At 37.1% G+C, this 13,395-nt stretch overlaps 2 long non-coding RNA genes across 2 annotated transcripts; both read right to left on the bottom strand.

Annotated features, from left to right (window-relative positions):
• Positions 1-243: 243 nt before the first annotated feature.
• On the bottom strand, positions 244-1,387 carry LOC136265104 (uncharacterized). The gene is made up of 3 exons (XR_010705397.1): positions 1,261-1,387; positions 1,017-1,101; positions 244-817 (listed from the first exon to the last, which is right to left on the bottom strand). It is a non-coding gene; the product is annotated as an uncharacterized lncRNA (long non-coding RNA).
• A 10,818-nt stretch (positions 1,388-12,205) lies between these two features.
• LOC136264615 (uncharacterized) lies at positions 12,206-12,688 on the bottom strand. The gene is made up of 3 exons (XR_010705246.1): positions 12,579-12,688; positions 12,376-12,527; positions 12,206-12,319 (listed from the first exon to the last, which is right to left on the bottom strand). It is a non-coding gene; the product is annotated as an uncharacterized lncRNA (long non-coding RNA).
• Between the last annotated feature and the right edge of the window lie 707 nt (positions 12,689-13,395).

Raw genomic sequence — 13,395 nt, 5'->3', positions numbered from 1 at the left:
AGCTACTAGTGAAGGACCAACTAGTAGATTATAGAATTGTCATCTACAAGTGCTACTGTTCTATACCATATGCGTATTTTGTACCGTACGCGTATGGTATGTACCATACGCGTATGGATACGCGTACGGTACGATTTTCCGTACCATACGCGTACGGTATAGACATACGCGTATGGTACGTACCATATGCGTATTATGCCTTTTCTCAGCCTTGCCATCACCTAGCTACGATGGGCTGTCTTTACAAGCATTTCTAGCTGAGCAAACTTAGAACACAACACAATAATCTGCTTACTACTGAGCTGTAACTATAAATTTATTCATCAGCACACATGCACATGCATTTTATCCTTGCCATGCATGCCCATGCATTTCCCACTATAGTCCTATACTAATGTACCTAAATCTTATGTACATGATCTCACTTTGTCTGCAGAACTTTACATAAATGGCACTGTGCATGTATGCTACTTTATACAGTAGCTATCAGAAGCATGCAGATGGTATATTTATACTCAATTATAAGTGTGGATAACTGATAATTTACAACAGAATTGGGTAAATAAGCAAGGAGAGCAATTACAACATGCATGGTAGCTAGTAAGTTCTAACTGAATTATACATATACTGCTTGTGCAAAGCTAATAACTGGAAAAATGAACTTCGTAAGTGTCATCAGTTGTGCAACATGGCTCCTCACTGTATTTGCATTTTTATATATACTATGTACACTCTTCTTCTTTTGAAGATCCAATTTCTTGTTTACGTACTTTTCTTGTTTATACATACTGTAAATAGTATATTCATCACACTGGACCTACAGCACAAATTAATGTGGATGTTGTTAACTTTAAAGAGTACATTCAGATAAGAGTAGCTAAACACATTGTCTTCCCATCCACAAGCATGACAGTAAGTAGCGAGAAGCTATACAACGTACTTAACAATAATAAAACAATGCTACCTAATATACATTCATTACTGAACTATACATTAGAACTCATATATAAACTCACCATAAAATCTCTGCCATGTTATGTTTTCCTACTTCATCTCAGCAGGCAATGCACATGCCTCATTCAATAGCAAAGATTCAGCGAACTACAGTTTAAAAAAAAATTATTGCACAATTAATTACTATATGCACATCAGTCTTAGAGTATAGCATGTCTAATATTGCTATAAGCTACAGCCATGCAGATTTATATTAATTTGCAAACTAAAAACATTGCTTTCTCTACAGTTATATCTCTTTGCTACCTCCCTCAATGTTATTGTATCAGCATTCTCCAGGTCTTCCTCTGTTTGAGCAATCATTATACATTGTACTTCTCAAGCTCATCTGATTAAAATTGTCTGTTCAACACACCTTTAGTGCCACCAGGCATTTTTAAGTGGAAGCTAGTGTACTAACAAATTAAAGGTAAACAATAGATTATATGTAGCAACAATAGAATAAAATATTTAATGAAATAATATATATATGCCTGAAAAAATTGGCTTCATTTGCCAATGGATGCAAATTATTTAATATGGTTGCTATGTTGTAACCAATCAGAATGCAGTATATGGATAATTATATCAAAATCTTATGTTTATATTTAGCCTCTACTGGCTTAGTGTTTATATCACTATGCATTCCAGTTATATTCATTGAAAAATCGTAAATATCAGTATGCTGGCATAATTCTACAGCCTAAAAGAAATCAATGTCTTTTGTCCTAAATAATGCTTTAGAAGATCAAACTTCAAATTTCAGTTTCTGAGTAAGACAAGGAGCATACTGCTCTTGTTTTATGTTGAAGGGATAATTGGGCACCTTTAAACCCAAACACATTTTTACAAAGTTCATATATACAAGTATAGAAAAACCCCTAGTAGAGTTTTGGGTAATATCGCTCTATATAGCTTTTAATTATTGTACTAATCTTTGACTATCTTCAGGAGTATTTGTAAACACATAAATATTATGTGTGGGTATTGTTCTAATTGTAGGGAAGTGTAGGCAGACCATTTATAGGAAAAACAGACTATTGTAGCTATATAATATTATTAATCAATAACTGAAAGTACACAATAACAACTAACTCTTACAACTACAGTACACAATATTAATGTTACAGGTATGCATAAATTACATTATATTACATCATGTCACATCATTACATTACATCATTAACTCTATTATAGATATGAAGGAGGAGTAGCATTTGTAATAATGGACTAGTTTTTGAATTTTCATTGTATCAACAATGGATCATGAATCCAATAAGAAGCAATATATGTGTAGCAATTGCAGCCACAATGTACTGTGTGGAAGAAGAAACAAAAATTAAAATTTACCATACGTTGTCAGTGTGTGCAGTTGCTATGCAACAGCTAGATAATTTGTGACTGGATTTGCAAAAAGGTACCTTTTTCACAGACAAAATTTGACCCATGCATATTTTGAAATTCGGGGTTTCATAAGTTTTTGAACATACACCTTATAATTGCCTGCATGCAACTATCCATGAGTGCATGTACAGTAGCTACTAGTATCTATCTGCATTTTGATACTAAGAGCAAGTTTATCAGTGTAAGGAGTCAAGTGTTACATCATTTTGTTTGCTGGTATGTAAAATGTGTGGGAAAGGTACCTTTTCACAAATCTGGTCATTTTAACTCAACTATATTCTAAAGAACGCATACAGTATACCAGCTTGTGTACTTTCAAATCAATTACACTTTGGATAAATGAAGTCATTTATTATAAAATGCAAGATGGAAATCCATGACAAATAAGGCGGACGAGGCAATAAATCAGTATGTACAAAAGTCAGAAGACATCAAGAAAATAATCCACATGCAGGTGCTTACATAAACCATCATAATTATATGGGTGATGGCTCTATTGCATGTATTTTGTGGAACTGTCAGATACTTTGATGAAATGAAATGTTAAACAGACAACGAGATACATTGTTATAGATTATACACCAACAACTATGCATAAATCAAGACATATTATATTTAATCCCCTTCCTTTGATTTATACTTTTCAGACTTATACTATATGTAGCTAGGTGTTATCATGTTTTTCGTAAAGCTTCCAACCCAGCTGATTGATCTTTATTAGTTTTGACAATATAGAATTCCATCAGATCCTACCAGATCAGCAGGACTTAACACAATTCAAGACTGGATCTGCCAACAGTGTGATGAATTCATGATTGTTTTTATCATATATTGTCCTAAATCAAGATGTCAGTTTCATCACTTATATATATATATATATATATAATTTATAGTCATGCGAGATATCATATTCTTTTATTTTAAGGAATGCTTTATTTTAAATAGGTTTGCATCATGCAGTAAAATAAATTATATCTTAATCACAGTAAAGCTAAATTGATCTTAGCTCTAGAGAATAGAATAGCTATAATCAGATCAACTTACCCTGCCATTCACTAGAATTGACACATATAAATTCAGCTTCTTTCCTTCCACTGCTATATGGAACAACTTGCAACCAGAGACTTTTGAAGCTTCATCTAGCACCGTGTTTAACAACCTTACTTCTTATAAATGAACTATAAAATCGTAATTAGTTAGCTGTAGCTATATATTCTGATTTGTATATATTGCATTTATACTCGCTGTGCGAGGTCTTGCAATTATATAATAATAATAAAATATATATGATTGCTCTATTGAGTATCTCGATCTTCACTGAACAGAAAGACTAGCTCCTCCCCCCTCCCTCTTCCCCGAACAGAAATGAAAGCAGAGTGTCATCAGGCGTAGTCAATAGGTACGGCAGTGCAAAAACCTTCTGCTTAATATTATACGCATACCAGGTTAGCTATACTCAGATGGTACGATTTTCCGTACCATACGCGTATGGTTGTACCGTACGCGTATACGCATATGGTATGTACCATACGCGTATGGTACAAAATACGCATATGGTATAGAACACTACTACTGCTAGGCTAGGTAATCATTCATCTGTGGTAGTTCCATGATGTAACACAATCAGTTCATGCTGAATTGATCATGACCTTTGGCAGTGTGCTTATGTCACTTAATCATTAAATTAACTACTAAGAGAATTAATATAAAAATTAATGATTTGTGGATATCCTATTCAGTTCCTTATGTGGGTTATGTGGGTTAGAAAAAAACCTGGCAGACAGCAGATCAAAGAAGTATATAGCAGGAGAGCATCCAAGATTTTTCCAAGGTGGTATCTAGATTTGGTAGTGAGTCATAAGTGCTGGGACACAGCTCCCAGCTGTTGATAAATTTTATACATTAAAATGCCTCAAAATTTACTAGTTTAAGCTCAATGAATAATACAAACCATTTATATATACTATTTTCAATAACTAGCTAGCTATCACTGTGAAAAAGGTGGGATATAGCTAATATGGTATTTCCAGTGGCTTATTGAATACAAATAAGTTATAGTTATATCCCGGTACGAGGGTGATATCATTGTTATTACACGAGTCCGAGGCGGAGCCGAGGACGAGTGTAATAACAATGATATCACCCGAGTATACGGGATATAACTGTTTTATATCCCAGTGCGCGGGAGTGCGCAGAAGTTTACGGATAGTAAATTAAGTTCCGGTTTGAGTTCCTGTCACCATAGACATAGATATTATAACACCTGGATTGGAAACGGACCCAATATACTCTGTAGTTATGACGTAGGCACTCTTGAAACAATCCCTGTTATCCGCGCTAGAGAAAAATAATTACTTTTGGACGCTGAAGTCACTCGAGAATCTGAAAACTGATGAATTATCGACGTGGTTAGTCATATTATAAATGCTGTACATGCTAGTCTAGTTTTTGTACGAAAAAAGTGCATATTCGCGTTTTGAAATAAATACGCCATTTTTGCTTCCTCTCTTTCTCTGGAGCTAGCGAAAATTCTAAAGTGTTTTATGTCATGAATTTATGCTGTATTGACGCGCTATTTAATAGTGATACTGTACTGTGAGTTTAGAGGTGTTATAGAGGACTTGCAGCGTGACGTAAATCGTCGTAATTGCTAAGCAACCGTAGCTGTCGGCCATGTTTCGGGACAGCGTTTTGGCTGAAAGGCGCTTTCTCAGGATTTGGTACAGGCTGTAATGAAGCGAATCAGTGTTGAGTTGTGTTGTAAATACCACCAAGCTCGTTAAAAAAGGCGAAGAAGTTAGAATCGGTGAGTAATGTATCGAAATTTAATTAGCCACCTATTTCACGAAGCTAATGATAAGATCTTCTATTTCGAAACCAGCCCCGCTTCCCAGTGCCACTATACCCAGGGCTTAGTGAATAAATCTCGTTACCTTCATTCTGACCCAATATGCGCCATACAAAGTTGTCCCGAAACATGTCCGCCTAGCAACCGTTGCTTCACGCGTGCAAGTCCTCTATTGTAACAAATTTGCGACTTGTGCCAAATTTTAGCCAGTGGTATCTTTTTGCCTGTTTCACAAATGGGCGTGAAACTAACCAGACAAGCATCTCTTGATCGTTTTGAGTCGCCGAGGTGATTGTCTGTGATAAAATACATCACTTAGGCTATATTTTGAGTTGGTATCTGTAGTAGAGTAAGAACAACGGACCATCCATTAGTTTCATGCCAACAATCTTTGCTTCCTTGTGTATGGCCCTAAATGTGAGTCATTCTTCTAGATACAAGTTTGGTTTTAATGGTGCCACAATATCTAAGGATGTGAGGTAAAGAGTTTTAATTGTGTTAAGTTGTTAGTTCAAAATTTCATTGTAACCAACCTGGTGTAAATTTGAAGGTGACTGATTATTTTCAGTGTACCATTGTTACTGCTGTAAATATGCACAAATAAGAAGGGTAAGGAATAGTTGAACTGTTGTGAATGTTGAAGTGCTGATCGTTTGGTACATTTGTTTGCCATTGTTCTGAGACTTTGTGGCACTATCATGTTCACAGTAATTTACTCTACTACGGTCATACCATGTGTTTCACGGATTGTTTGCCCTCTAGTAGTGAGGCGGCAGGTTTTGTTAGAGTTATATGACTGCTCTATTAGAGTATCTCGATCTTGACAGGTGCAAAAGCTGAAGTCCTTCCATAATAAAGTGATGGAGCTCCATTTCCTTCCCCTTGGCTACTACACCTGTTACTGCTTGCACAATATTTTATTTTTGAGTTTGCCAAAACATTGACCCACTGCATCCGCATCCATGAAACATAAGATTAATTTGTCATGGCCTAAGCTGATCACTGGTTTTATAGTTTTGTTGTATAGTTGTACTGCACAAAAACAACTTGAGCTGTGAAAAGGGACTTACAGTGTGGACTTACAGTTCCTTAAACAACTCCAGCCTTCGAAACCCTGGGTGAATAAAGCTGTGCACCAAGAGAAATTAAAGTAAAGTAGTGCTGACCCTGTCTGGGTGGTAAAGGCTTTAGCTCCATTGGTTGTACAGTAAATAGTTAGTTAGTTTGCCTGGTTAATTTTCAACTATGTTTGAATATGTAGTAGTGTAAGGGACTGTAAGTCCACACTTTTTACATCGCCACTCGTAACTGGCCTTGTGCAACGGTTTTCAAAAATTGATAATAACAAGCCAAAAAGAAAGCAAACTATACAGTACCATGATATCACTGTCGAGAATGAAGACTGACTGACTCTAATATAGCAAGTTTATGTTTTATCTTATTGTACTAGGTTAGGCTATAGGTATACAAAGTACGTGTACGTGTTGTGTTCCTGTGTATTTATTAATCTACCCATTATTGTGTTTAGTGAATAATTCTGTATTACATTTAATGCAGTATAGGATTGTGCTTGTGTCAGCAAGTACATGGAGAAGTGTCAGCAAGGAAAGGATGTAACATTAAGTCATCATCATCTTGATTGATTCTGTGGTGTGTACTTAATGGAGATGGACTAAGATGTTCAGTAAAGACTTGGATAGCAACTGCAATTGTCAGAAGAAAATGTCTTCTCCATAATTAGATTGTTATGACTCCCCTTGTGGGAAGTGTGCTTGTGGTTGTGTGTGCCTGTGTGATAAACTATATTATTGTTAATAATATTAGGATAGTGCATGAATTGACTAGGACCGATTTTCCGAAACAGTCATCGAGACAGTTCATTTAGTCAGAGGTGTAATGAAGTGACTCTTAATGCAACCACAGATATTCTATTGGAACGCACAGTTGGTGACAATGTTCAGTTATTAATCTTCCTGGTTGCGTAGCGCGACTGGTTTCCCATATGTACTTGAATTGACTGGCTTCCAAATGAAATTGTGCACCTAAGGCTAGGTAATGAACCCTTTCATTCCTTCGCCAACACATAAAATAGCCGTGTATTCGGTCCTTCCTGAGCTTGACCTCCACACTTCCGGTAACACGGAGTGTTTCAACGCGCGAACTTCGTTTCCAATCCCGGTCTTTTAAGTAACATACTATCTATGGTATGCGTTCCTACTGGATTGGAAACGCCAGTTAAATTATTTTCCTATCCTAGTTACGGTGCGCCAATACATTGGGAAATTTGTTGAGTGGCTGTTTGGCTTTCTCTTGCTTGTTTGAAGGCCGGTTCGAAGGTGTGGACATTCCTTTTACATTGTTTATTGTGTTGCGTTGTGTACTGAACAAGAACACAGCGTGTCTGTGGGTACTGGGAGAATTATTGTTTGCGACAGGTGACAATGGCAGGTACGCACCAGCTAATAATTCAACAGCAGTACTAATAGCCAACTTCTCGTCACCGCATTTACACAACCAAAGAAATGTGTGATACATTGAAATAAATTTTAAGCTACAGTACTACTCAGCTTGAGCTAAACAATAGCACAAAGTAGTGCCTGTTTTCTGAAGTTTTATCGAAGCAGTGGAAATATACAGCGAAGCAGTGAATATCTAGCTAGCCTATTACACTCTACCTGCTACAAGTAGTGTAAACAACAGCAAAGAAACAATGCTACACTTTCTGTTTCTTCAGGAAATTTGCACAACCGTTTCGAAACACCATATTTCACCTTTGAACCTGTATTTTCTTACGCTATTGTTTACTGCTCTCCAGCGTCCCTACCCAGTCCAGCCTCCAATTAGTGTAGGTGGTAACTAACCCAACTGTAAACAACAAACACTAATTTACTGGTTACAAGAACAGCGAAATCTTCCACCTGTCGAGGCCATAAAGTTTGCGCGCAGCGAAACGAGGATAGCCCATGACGTCACTATGTAAATAATACGGGCGTTTCCAATCCATGTGACATTCATTATCTATGCTGTCACTGTGCTCAAGATTTCGTCCGAATTCAATTGTGTGGAGATTCTACTTCGTAGCCACAAGAGATACCTTACATACTGCCTACAAACTGTAGGGAAGGGCGGTGTTATGAAGCAGCGGTTCCAGGTACGATTCGCCTTCGTCAGAAATTGGTATAGTGTTGTCGCGTGGTGTGCAAGAGAAAAATAAAGACCAACAAGTAGCTACCATAGTCCAAGGTAGAACGATGAAGTTAGAGGAAGTTAGTTCTTCACCATAGTGACCGTTGGGAGTGATTGCTGGAGCGAAAATCGTCACGTACTATTCTTGACATTTGTTAAACCGCTATCGTATCATTGCTTCGTTCTGCTACAATGTGTATCCGGGGAACACGATCCATCCTTCATCGTTCCAACAATGCTTCCCCGGAAATGGGCCATATTGCTGGCACTAGGGACTTTTAGTTGTCCCCCTTTCAGTTGTCCAGCACACTTGCTCCTTGGTGCTGGGGGTGGTAGGCAAGGGCAGTACATCCAGCCCGGGAGAGAAAAAAAATCGTATTGGTAACTTGTAGTGTTATTGTGTAAAGGATTAACAGTTTTCTTGAAAGATTTAGGTAGTTTTAAGTGCTGTATTGGTGTGTTTTGTATCAATATTTCCTTATTTGGCTCTTTGTTCCATCGGTAAACAATGCCATTCGCGGTTAAGTATTAGTATCGAGTTTTAGTATTAGGCCACACCAAGTCAAACCTTAGTTTCTGGTCACCCGCCCGCATGGAAAACCTGGAACCTCAGTTTATGAGGACTATTATTAATATTACAGGCGCTTAAGTGCCAGTAGAAACCAAGGACACTGATTTTTTAAATATTGCAAAAGATCGATCACGCGAGATACTCTAATAAAACAGTCAAGGAGTCTAGCTAATGCAGCACTCACACTATAATACCCTTGACTCTACCGCACTACTAAAACGTTTCTGACTAGTTTTGTACTTGATTATAAATAGCTAGAAACATGCATAGTGGGCTAAGACTTCAGATTTGAATGAAGAGTTTCTGATGTGCATAGCTATAATTATTTCAATGTGGATCAGCTTACTTTGCTGACATAGCTAATGAGACGTTTCACTTGGAAAGCAAAAGTAACTATAAATGAGGAGACTGCTGTGCTTAGTTGAATTATACATTGTTGTGTTGAACTATACATTGTTGTGCTCAGTTGTAGCAGCGTAGCAGGGGCGGATCCAGGGGGGTCCAAAGGGTTCCATGGAACCCCCCTTTTGAAAGAGCCTCTCTTACTCGAGATACTCTAATAGAGCAGTCAAATCGAGATACTCTAATAGAGCAGTCACAGTAGTCTTTTGATGAGCAGTGTAGGAAGCTATGTATCTAGTTATAAATAAGGAAATATAGTTGGTGAGGGAATCTATGGTGAGGGGTAGCTATTTTTAGTATAGGTGATGACCTTTTTTTTTTTTTTCTTCTTCAACTTACAGCTAGGCTGAAGTTGGATCCACCCCTGCGTAGCTATAGCCATCAACAATTTTCTTAGTGCATTTTTGCAGAAGCATAATTACTTATGCCGTAAGAATATTGGTTAATAAACTAAACCAGCAAGAATGAGCAAATAATAATACTATACAGTGTGTCATCACAGTATACATACTGGTGTATTATGTACGTCCATAGTCCTGAAGTCCTGATCATCCGCCCGCCCGCATCCTTTTTTGGGTTAGGCAGTGACCAGAAACTAAGGTATGACTTGGAGTGGCCTTACAGGTAAAGAAGGCTCAAGGAGCCTGTAAAGCCTGATCTGTACAAAAAGAATTTAACAAATTTGCAACTACATAGCAAAAACTTATATACAATAATAGTTAACTAATTAATAATACAATAAAGTAGACCAGCCACTGTCAAGAAAATTTTTAAAATCATTAAGTGTGGGAGCATTAACTATGTGATTGGGTAAACTGTTCCAGTCATTGATGGCTCGTACAGTGAAAAAAGTAGATCTCACTCTTGATGTTGCTTGAGGTTTAAATAACTTGTAATTGTGACCCCTAGTTGTTGATGAAGTTACAGTAGTAAACAAATCTGATGTATCTAGACTGAAATGGCTGATAGAACATTATCATATCTCCGCGCAGTCTGCGGTATTTAAGTGATGGCAAGTTTAGAGCAGTGAGGCGATCATTATATGTGCAGTTTTGAAGATCCTGGACCAATTTTGTGGCTCTTCTCTATTTTTTCTTGATCTAGAATGTATTGTGGTCCCCAGATGATGTTACCATACTCTAACACTGGGCGGATATATGATTTATACAAGTTGATGAATGTAGCATGGTCGAAATTCTGAAATGTCTTGTGAATAACTGCTAGTATAGTATGTTCACGTTGAGCTGAATCCTGAAAAACAGCTAAAAAATGAAAGTGGATTTTTTCTCAACAGAGCCTAAATTTCAGCCAACAAGATGATTATTGGTAACAGCAAAGGTGTCAACAACAGACATGTACGGTTTGGCTCCATCACAAGTTCGGGAAAGGGCTGTAATGGACACTGCACTTATATGGCTTCCCCATAGGAAATGTATTGTGAAAATTTTGATTGGCCGTAAATATTATGTCAAACATTTGAACAAAAAGATTTCAAAATATTTTTAGCGGATCAAGCAGTACTACAAATGAGCCAAATTTCAAGATCATGTGTATTTGCATCCATGAGTTATTAAATGTTTTTGAGGATTCAGCTCAACGTGAACGTACTATAGTCTGTTAGCTTTCTTGGCAACTGTGGTGGTATGATCGTGAAACTTTAACTGATTGTCAATCATTATTCCCAAGTCCCTTACAACATCACAAGATGTAATAGTAGTGCCATCAATTACATATTCACCAAATCCGTGAGGTTTACCTAAGTGTAACCAATTACACTTACTAATGTTGAACTTCAGTTGCCATTTCTTAGACCATGCAAAAAGCAAATTTATATCTTGTTGAAGTTGGCAAAAGTCGTCCACAGTCCTGATAGTTCTGAACATCTTCACATCATCTATAATGATGTCACGAAAGAGACTGAGTAGCTCCGCAACAGGGTGATAAGTTAGTTATCACTGGGTGATAACTAATATATCATACAGTAGCAGCGCCGCTCTGTCTAGCTGTATGGTAGTTATAACCCAGTGCGGCGCTTTGATACTCCCACGCACTGGGGTTTAAGCTTTAATATAAACCCTGTATTATACTCGATGTTATACTTTAGTATAATGAATACTATACTATTACATATATGGTTTCAGTTTATTTACCACATTAGCGACCTGAAATAGCTTATATCTAGTATAATTCCCACACTATACCATCACATATATGGTTTCAGTACGTTTAACACATTAACTAAAGCCTTACATGAGATTGTTAGTATAATACAGATTACATCAAGCTTTTTTGTATTCAATAAGCCACTGGAAATGCCATCTTATATCCCTCTTTTTTCACAGTGTATGTATATGCTTAGTTTCCTTTAAGTCTGGATCCTATCAATAGTTCATAATATATATATATTCACTGTGAATGTTCTGTTAGAATAGTTTTGACTGCTCTATTAGAGTATCTCGATCTTAATAATGTTCTTCCTTGTATCACAGCAAGAACAGAGTCAGTGTGCAGATTGGAAACTGCTTTGTGCATGTACATAAACACAAGGGTTTACACATTTGCACACTGCCAGTTTCAGTTTGCAAACTGTTTGGAAATGAACTCAATTTTCAAAAGAATTTCCTATTTTGCACACTGAACATTTTCAATTTGTCCACTGCTTTGAAAACCTTTTAGTTACAGCTACAAACCACACATGAAGTGCAGCCATTTTATGCATCCACAAATGTATTCACAGTCCCTATAATGAAATTCCACTCTAGCTAATTAAATTCTTTCCATTACATTATGGTTATTGTTCAATGAATATTAATCTCTGAATCATACCACACATAAAAATGTTATTATCACCAAGAGTTAGTAGTAGTAGGATGTCACTTTAGCTTTCACTACACAGAATTGTCTATAGTGATCATCTGCAAGAGAATGTAGTAACACACACTAAACCAAACATGTAGCTCAAAACGCTCACCCCATATTCCTTGCAGATAATAGTGGTGGATGTTAGAAACTAAAAATCTTCTTGTCATAATATCACAGACTAAACAAGCACATAAATTTCTGCACAGACCACCATAATATACATGTATCATCTTGCTATAGGTTTCTACCAAAGGATGCTCCCTACATGTATAAACAACAATTCATACTTGAAAATATAATCATGTCACGTACCAAGGTCAGAGGTGCTGCCGTCCAATGACTCGAACATCCATCCACTTCAACCTAATTCCTACAATAAACAGCAAGCAATGATAGTCTTTAGAATTTGTATGCTCACTGTTTTTTTTTTTAGCTATATTGATTCTCAATCATCAACTTCACTCATGGACAGAAAGTGAAATGCACTACTGTTACTTTAATAATCATCTGTGGATATAATTGTTTTGTAATCACATGCATGTACAACCATTAACCTTACTATGAAATCTGAAGGCCCGTTTTATACTGCAATATCTTCAAATGATTGCAATTTCATCAACCAAGCAACCAATCCAAGTGCCTTGTCACTGATCACTACAAAAACAAACAAATGGTTACAAGGCGTCACAGCACATTCATGATCAAAGCACACACAAGCTAGCTAGCTAGCTACTCTACCTACCTGATCAGGTTCAGTTGATATGTGAGGTAGTCAGAGCCTAGAACATTAAATTACGTCAACTGAGTCGAACTAGGACAAAATGAATCTATTCAAATCTGTAGCTAGCCCCTCGTAAAGTCAGACCGCTTCCTTTTCTTCTCTGCATGTCCAGAAGCCTCACCAGGGTTTACACACTTAACGGCGCTAACATTGCGCCATCGAGTTTCTAATTCATCTTAACAGTTCGAGCTAGCAAAACTTCCATGAAAGGTATGTCAGGGAAGATGCTTGACCGCCGCTTTGATCACGTGTAGAGGCTGAGGAATGTGAAAAAGTTGTGGGAGGGAGGTAGCTAGGTCTGGGCGTGAAACTAGGCTTAAATATTAAGTTGAACTGACACTCATATAG

This window comes from Dysidea avara, chromosome 8 (assembly GCF_963678975.1).
Source record: "Dysidea avara chromosome 8, odDysAvar1.4, whole genome shotgun sequence".
Taxonomy (NCBI): domain Eukaryota; kingdom Metazoa; phylum Porifera; class Demospongiae; order Dictyoceratida; family Dysideidae; genus Dysidea; species Dysidea avara.
The sequence above is the reverse complement of the archived record's forward strand: the minus strand, read 5'-3'. Positions and strand labels throughout refer to the sequence as shown.